Source organism: Camelus ferus, chromosome 17, assembly GCF_009834535.1.
Source record: "Camelus ferus isolate YT-003-E chromosome 17, BCGSAC_Cfer_1.0, whole genome shotgun sequence".
NCBI classification, from domain to species: domain Eukaryota; kingdom Metazoa; phylum Chordata; class Mammalia; order Artiodactyla; family Camelidae; genus Camelus; species Camelus ferus.
This window is the reverse complement of record NC_045712.1, coordinates 40,871,126-40,879,725: the sequence shown is the minus strand read 5'-3', so window position 1 is coordinate 40,879,725 and position 8,600 is coordinate 40,871,126. Positions and strand designations below refer to the sequence as shown.

General features: G+C 46.6%; 1 long non-coding RNA gene across 1 annotated transcript; it reads left to right on the top strand.

Annotated features, from left to right (window-relative positions):
• Positions 1-665: 665 nt before the first annotated feature.
• On the top strand, positions 666-3,030 carry LOC116657259. The gene is made up of 4 exons (XR_004312333.1): positions 666-985; positions 1,591-1,717; positions 2,059-2,174; positions 2,899-3,030. It is a non-coding gene; the product is annotated as an uncharacterized LOC116657259 (long non-coding RNA).
• Positions 3,031-8,600: the final 5,570 nt, after the last annotated feature.

The window sequence follows — 8,600 nt, the reverse complement described above, 5'->3', positions numbered from 1 at the left end:
CTGTAAACACTGGTTCAGGGCTGAGACGTGCACAAATCTCTGGGCTTAAATTAGGCCTCTCTGTAGCTTGGCAGGTGACTCTGGGTTTCCTATGGCCTTCACCTGCCCCCTTCCCACGTGTCCTGTGGCTGAGGGGCAGGGCAAGGACAGGGCAGAAGGGTGGCAGCACGGCCTGGATGGGCACCTGGATTTCCACCAATCGTGTGTCAGGCTCTCATCTGCTTTGTGAAAGGTTTTATTAATTGTGTTAATATTTAAAAACAGCCATCTGTTTATAAATTAAGGTTGCTTTTTGCTTTTGCTTTGAGTTCATTAATTCCTGCCTGTATGTGAATTTATTGCATATTTCTGACTATCTAGGTCACTTTTTAAAAAAATGACTGTTGCTTGTGTTGCATTTAAGAAATCCTTGCTCACCCAGTGTCATAAATGTCGTATCAAAAGGATAAGCTGCTGTTTCCTTTACAATCTTGACAGTTTTTGCTTTCATATTTAGGTCTGTAAACCATCTCAAAACACTCTTTAGTATAATTTGAGCTAGGGATTATGTGATGAGTCAACTGACCCAGCAACACTTACAGGAAAGCAATTCCTTTCCCACCGCGTTGCGTGAATCAGGTGATCGCAGCCGTGTGAGCCTGTTTCTCGACTCTCTTTCACTTGTCTGTCTTTTTCTGTTTGTCTTTGCTCCGACACTTTGCCATAGCTTTACAGTAATGCTTGGTGTTTGTTAGTGTTCATCCAGATTTGTTGTTTTTCTTTGAAGCTGGATGAATACTAACAAATATCAAACTCTTGATTGAAGCCAAAAAATTACTTTGGCTGTTGTCACTCCTTCGCGTTTCTATGTATGTTTAGAATCAGCTTGTCAGTTCGGTGGTAGGATGAAGAATGGATCCCCCAGAAGATGTCCGTGTCCTCGTCCCTGGGTCCTGTGACTGTTACCTTATATGGATGGAGAAAGGTCTTTGCAGATGTGATTAAGGTAAGGATCTTAAGACGGGGAGATTACTCCTGGATTATCCAGGTGGGTCCTAAATGCAGTCACATGTATCCCAGAAGAGAGATTTGACACATCAAGAGGAGAAGGCATTATGAAGATGGAGCAGAGAGTTTAAGACAGTGGCCTTGAAGACTGGCGTGCTACAGCCACAAGCCAAGGAATGCTGGCGGCCACATACCTCCCAGCTGCTCCTGCAAGTGGTCATCTCAGGTGTTGAATTTCAGTCAAGATGAGGGACTGTATCTTGTTCTGGGCTCTGCAGAAAGATATACCCAAGGCTGTAATCTGGGCTGGAGAAGATCACAGGATACAGGAGGGAATCCTGGGAAAGGGTGGCATCGGTCTTCTTCCGAAGAAAAATCAGATCTGGTGCCACCTCAGGCCCTCCTGGCCCAGTTCTCCTAGCTGGCCCTTTCACTTCTCCTTTGCTTTTCTGCGTTGATGCTGGAAAACCTTCAGGGCTGGAACTCCAGGTTCACTCTCCGTTCTCTAGGCCGGTGTGAGAGGTTCATAATGCGTGGGTAATCGGATGTTCGACGCTGAATTAATGGAGAGCTGTGTTTGTTCCATGATTTTCACTTTTAAAGCAGATGGAAACATACTCTATTTTCCTTCACTGAAAAACTCAAAGAAGGGTACCATGTCCTCAGTTGGTAGCCCTCAGCTGAAGATGGTGCCGAGCCGCGGACCTACACCTGCTGGATGGTCCATCAGGTAGGGTCCTGCTCCCTGAGGACAGGGTGAGGGCTCTCACGCTCTCCAGGCTGGCCCTCACCCAGAGGAGAAGCTTGTCTCCAGAAGCCTGAGATGGGAGGGGCTCATACCCAGATGTCGCTCTCCTGCGGGCCCCCTGAACCCCCAGTCCGTGACCACCAAATCTCTGTGTTTGGGATGATATTCTTTTCCTTCTGGATGTGTCCTGTCTCAGGTGTGTCTCTCTGAGCCAACATAATTAATTTAGAAAAGGGGGAAGAGGAACAGGGGAAACTAGAGCCCAGCTCAGCTGGCTGGGCCTTGACTCCCTTACCCTGCTTGATGTCTCCTTTATCCTGAAGACTCGTGGCAGCGCGCTCCCTGTAGGACAGAGGAGGACGGAGAAGCCCAACCACACACAGAAAGGAAACCATGGAATCGATGCCCCGGGGCTCCCTCAGGCTGCTCAGAAAAGGAGGTGGGTGTCCATCATCTGAAGCTCACTGCTGCCTCTGGCAGTGGGCACTCAGATGTGTGCTGTATTCTAGAGAGTTCCACGCCCGCATCACAGAGCCATGGGGCAGTCACAAAGGGTTCCTGAGGGTGGGGGAGGGGAAGCACAGCCCCACCCCTGGCACCCAGCCTGAGAGGTCCCACCACCTCCTGGCCTTCCAGACCCTCCTCTTCTCTGGGCCTTCCCCCTGCAGCCCTGTCCTCTCATCATATCACATCTGTGCCTTAGTGTGGGTGTCTGTTTATATTCTACCTGTAACCCAGACATTGTCCCTTGGAGATCTGGCTCAGATCCCACCAATGCCACAGCCTTTGAAAGTCTGGAGTTTTCCCAGGAATGTTGCTAATTCCCAGGTGCTAATGAAAAGCAGACACCATTCTGAAGGTGTGACGCAGATGGAGAAAGGGCCCACAGCTTCAGCACACAGCTCCATGAGTTTTCACACACTGAATACTGCTGTGAAAGCCACACCCAGGCCAGGAAACAAACAGCTTATTCCTGGCACCTTGGATTCCCCGCTGGTCACTCCTCCCACGTCCTCCCCACACCCACCCTGAGAGTCTGCACTGTGGCATCTTCTGAGGACGAGGATTATTTTTGCCAGGCAATCTGAAGCCTTTATGTGTGTGAACTCCTTGAATCCTCACTCTGACCCCTGAGATGGTTCTGTTACTGGCACGTTTTACAGGTGAGGATGAGCTGCTTGTTGAGATCCCACTGCTAGTGGTCAGCAGAGCCAAGGTCTAGCACAGCCACCCATCTGCAGAGCCACACTCCAGAACCACTGAACGGTGTGGCCAGGATGTCAGGGAGGCTGGAGAAGGAGTCTGAATCAAATAAAACTAGATTTTGGGGGAATCACCTCCACACGCTTTTTGCTTGTAGCTTCCATATGCTTTTCCGTTTCCCTCTTCCCAGCTGCTGCTCAAAACCCAGCGAGAGGGTGTGAAGCTCGGAGCCAGGAGGGGGGGCCACAGCTGAAGTGCAGAGTCAGGTTTAAGTCCAGACTAGCTCAGAGACCCTTCTTGTCCTCTCACTGGATATGGGAGGAAACTGAAGGTGGGAGGGGTTATGTGAGTTACAGTGGCACAGGGTTTTGCTCCTGGCTGGGGCTAGTCTGTCCTCAGTCAGGGTCCATGTCTGGACTGAATGATCAGAGGCCATTTGACCCATCAGACTCCTTGGTGGAGCCTTGGACCTCAGCTGCAGTTGTGCTGGTGGCAGGAGGTCACCGGGGACCCAGGGACCCAGGCAGACGCTGTCAGGGAACAAGGGGACAATACGAGGACGTGTGCAGCACGGCGTGAGCAGGGCAGAGGCCACTGTGCACTCGGGGTTCAGCTGGGGATGACCTGCAGGGATGGCCCACAACAGCCTGCTCTGTCCTGCGGCCTTGGGGTTGCTGTGGGCACAGCTGGGTTCGAATCCCTGCCCTGCCACCCTGCCAGCTGTGCACCCAGGCTGGGTGCTTCAGCTCTCAGGTCTTGCTTCCTTCATTTGTAAACAGGGTTGATCGTAACAATGCTCACACCAAATCACTGGGTGGATTTAATAGAATATGTAGGTTATATTAATGTATAATTAATAATTAGTCTATATTAATCAGTAAGTAAATCTATAGTATCAATAATATAATTTATTAAATATTAAATACACTGTTTCTCTTACTGATGGCTCATAATGGACATCAGGCACTTTTATTTCCCTCCTCTGTGACTGCTTTCTGCTCAACTCTGTTCTCCTCCATATGGACCTGGTGAGCCTTAATGGGACCTTACTGCCTTGCAAAGTAAAATGAAATAAAATATAATCAGGTTTTAACCTGAGCTCTGGGTGTTTTCGAGGATCTCACCCGACTGCGAGTAGGAGTAGCTTAGATGGAACTGTCGAGGGGAACTGGCCCTGGATGTGCACAGACCTGGCCCCAAGTCTGGGCTTGCTGCTCACTGCCACTTGGTGGCTGTGTGACTCTGGCCACCATGGCTCCAGTGAGTGGGGTGGGTAAGCTCTTTGTGAAGTGCTGCCCGAAGGGAATGAGTCTGTGAGCAGGTTACAGAGAAGAGGGCTCCGTGATCAGAGCCCCTCACCCAGTGTGGGATTTGGGGCATTCATTCCTTGAGCAACAGCTGAAAACGTTCCCCCACAGTGTCCCCATGTGGTCAGGGCACCATAGCTGCAGGGTCATCTTCATGTGGCCCCTTGTGGCTGCTGTCCTTTTCTGGAACCCTCATCCCTGAGACCTAAGAGGAGGGCGTATATGTGAGCCCCCTGCCTGCTCGTCGGTGCTCTCAGACAAGTGTGTGATGTGAGCACGGTGACAAACACCGCAGACCTGACACTGTCTCAGTCACCTGAAACCCGCCTCCTGCAGTCCTCCGAGGGCTCTGGGTGAACCCCCAGCCCTGCACCACCCAGCATGGCGCCCACACCCACATGTGGCTCTTCCAGCATCAGTTAAAGTTAAATACGATAAGAAGTTCAGGGTCACCCACCTCGTCACCCTGTCTCCTCCATCCTTGGATGTCATCTTTTCCCTCCACACTCCCTTCCCACTGGGTTTCTTTCCGTGTGTGAACGTGCCAAGCTCATCCCCCCTCAGGGACCTTGGCATTGCTCTTCCTCTCATCTGGAACATCCTTGCTGTCTTCTCCCCTCATCTACGTTCAGGAGGAGTCATCCCTCCATCCCCGACTTCAGCTGCAGCCTCTCTCTCAGCCGCTTTGCAGCTGGCACCATCCTCTCCTTTGTTGCACATCCCAGAACCTGCTGTTAACTCATTTACTTGCACATTTTTTTTCCCCAGTAGGTTTTTTCCTTTAAAAAAATTTTTTTAATATAGTGTGGTTGATCTACAGTGTTGTGTTACTTTCTGGTACATAGCATAATGATTCAGCTGTACGTAGATGTATTCTTTTTCATATACTTTTTCATTATAGGTTATTACAAACTATTGAGTATAGTTCCCTGTGCTGTACAGTAGGGCCTTGTTGTTTATCTGTTCTGTATATAGTATTTTATATCTGCTAATCCCAGATTCCCAATGCTTGCACGTTTGATGTCTTTGCTCTCCACCAAAGTGTCAACGACTTGAAGGCCAGGACACTTACTGTCTCCTCTCACCACTGAGGTTCACTGCCTGGGACAGCAGCTGGGCAGAGCTGCCATTCAATAAACACTAGTGGATTGCCTTCCACACTTGAGTTTCCTAAATGTCAATCGTTCCTGCTTCATCCTCATGAGGCTTTGCCTTGTGTGTGTAACGTCTGTACCAGGACTTAATATTCTTCTTCAAGTTGACCTGCATTGTACCTTGAGTACCTCCTTTAGCCTTATCCTAAACAAATGAAGTTATGGAATTTATATGCTGATTTTTCCAAACATGCATGAAAATAAATCCGTAATTATTTTACATTTTTTCCCCCTGCGTGCTCATCTTGAGTGTACACGTGCTTTTAGAAACATTGCTATACCGCTGCCCAGCTTTCCAACACCACTGTTCCTCACAGCCACTGTCCTGTCTCTGGTAAGTCCCAGCATGACCACTGTCCCACCCCCACCCCATGGATTTACAGAGCTGGAGTTTCAAGGTGTTGAGGTTTCAAGTTCATTATTGGGAACTGAGGGCCTGGGGCATTTGAATGTTTGAATAGGTTGGTTCTTCCCCTGCTAGATGCATGACACCCTAGCAGTTTGTCCTCTCCATGACTCTCCTAAAACTCTCCTAAAAGGCCCAACCAACATGCAGAGCTCAGACCAGCTCACTGACAACCACTAACCATTCTCCAGAGATCTGCCGTTGGGCTGGAACCTCTGTGATCACCATCACTTTCTTCTAAATTTGACAGTGGCTCCAGGTCCTCCTCCAGTGGCTGTGGTAGAAACACATCTTCCAGCCAAGCTGACTTCTCAGATGTACTTTCAGTTTTAACTGAGTCAGATGAAGGAAAAAAGGAGGAGGTAAAAGAAAAAAAATCCAACCTCGGGTGTTCTCCCTTTACTGTCTGGTCTACTGGGAAATCCCAAGGGGTTGCCAGGCTGGTTGGACTGGTCTGTGTGTGTTTTAAATTGTGTGTTCTGGATTGCCAGCAATTGGAATGCTCCCATAAGCAGGATTTGTGGTTTTGCTCTTTTTCTTTTCCCCTTGTTTTTCATCTTCTTTTTCTGAATGTAAAGCATGATTCCATCACTCAAGGACATTATTCCTTCTCCTTGAATTTCCATTTCCCCGCCCTTCCTCCTTTCCTTCCTTCCTTCCTTCACCACCTAGTGACCACCAGCCCCATACCTTTTGTTCCTCTTAAGAGACAGCTTGTTGGGGGTCCTTAGTGAGCTCCTGCCTTTTTTCTCATGGTTACATCACTTGTGAGTCTCATTTGCTCAAACTCACCATGCTGTTCCTCTCTCACTGCTGAGCCTTCTCAACCTGGATCATTGTTTCACATCACTTGGGGTAGGTAGCTCACTGCTGATCATTCTTCACATCTCATCTTAAATGTCACTTCCTCCCGAAGCCTTCCTCTGCCCCTTCTGCTGCAGATCGGGTTAAATGCTTCTCCTCTCTGGTTCTATACCATCTTACACCTCCTCTGTCAAAATCACAGCATCGTCCTAGGACAGTGTTTTTGCCAAGAGTGGCTTCTCTGGTGGTGGTGGGGAGCCTCATCTCCTCACAGTCACCAGTAGCCTACCCCCAAATAATCACACAGCCCAAATAAGACGGGCATTTCTTCTCCAGAGAAAGTCCAGGGCCCCTGCTGTAGGAATCCCTCTAGACTGTTCGCTTTGTGAGGGAGAAGCCGGGTCCTTACTCCTCACTGGATCCCTGGGCTGAAATGCAGTAAATACTCCATAAATATTTATTGAATCAGTGACTAGATGGATTGATTTCTTTAGAATAATTGTCATAGGCTGAAGTTCTAAGACTCTAGTGAATAATAGAGAGATAACAAAAGGGAACCAGTGAATATACCAGGAGCCCCAGAATGGTTGACAAAGTGTCAGTAGAGACAGATCCCAATATGACTAGTCTACTGCCAAGTCAGGCTCTGGGCCAGTCTAGTCCCTTGTTCACTAAGATGCCTGGGACAGGGAGGGAGGGAGGTGGGGAGAAAGGGAGAGAAGGGGGGAGGGAGGGGGAGAGAGAGAGAGAGAAGGGGAGAGAGAGAGAGAGAGAGGAGGGAGGGAGGGAGGGAGACTTTCATGCTGCTGGCCACCTAGAGTCTACCTTTCAATCCCATTAATTACCATCGGATGATTGAAATGGAAATAGGGTGATAGTTAGACGTCTTATTTCTTGGTGTCTGTTTCAGGTAGCTTCAGAGAAGTACTTCTTCATTTCAGAGAAAGCAAGTCCAGTACTGGAAATAATGTAATGGAAATATATAATGTAATTTAAAAAAAAAGGAAGTTTGAAAATGGCATCATAAAATCAAGATTTCTTTCTCTTTTTCTTTGCAAACTGAAATTTTAGAAAAGCTAAAGAGTAACACAAATGAGAATATTACATGTCATCATTAATGGGATATAACTAAGCTGGTATTCAGTAGAAAATATCTTCTTAGATGTGTTTATCAATAAAAAAGAAAGAATTAAAGTGAACCAAGTAAGCACCTAACTCAGTAAGTTGGAAAGAAATAACAAAATAAATCTGAGAATAAAGTAGAAGGAAGGAATTAGGAATATAAGAGGAGAAATAATGAATTACAAAACAAAATATTAAAACAAATTAAATATATCCATGTTCTTATTAGTTGAAAAAAACTGAAGAGACAATGCATTAGCTATCTTAATCTAGAAAAAAATGAAAGTATGCAAAAATGTACACAATTAAAAAGTTAAAGGGAAAATAGAACAGATACAGAAGAAATTAAGAATCACAAGAGGTTGCTTTGTTCGACTCTGTGTAAATAAATCTGCACGCTTAGATGAAATAGATAATGTTCCAGGAAAATATACTTTACTAACATTGATGTGGGAAAAGACAGAAAATTTTAATAAACCAAATACCATAAAAGAAGTGGAGAAACTCGTCAAGCAGCTGCCTTCCAAAAAGCACCAGGCCCAGATGGTTTCAAGAGGAATTCTCCCAAATCTTTCAAGAATAAACCGTTGCAATGTTATTTAAACTGCTTCAAGGCATAGGAAAAGGAGAAAAGCTTCCAAATTCTTTTCATAAAGCAAGCATAATATTGATACCAATCCCTCTAAGTTTGCACAGAAAAGAAAATCACTGTTCAGTCTCGCTTATACTGCTGCAAAAAAGCCTAAATAAATCCAAGAGCAGTGGATAGAAAAATACATCACAACCAATGGAATCTAGTTCAAAAACATATGGAAATTTAATAATAAGAATGGCTTAATATGATGGTTTAATACTAGAAAATCTTTTTT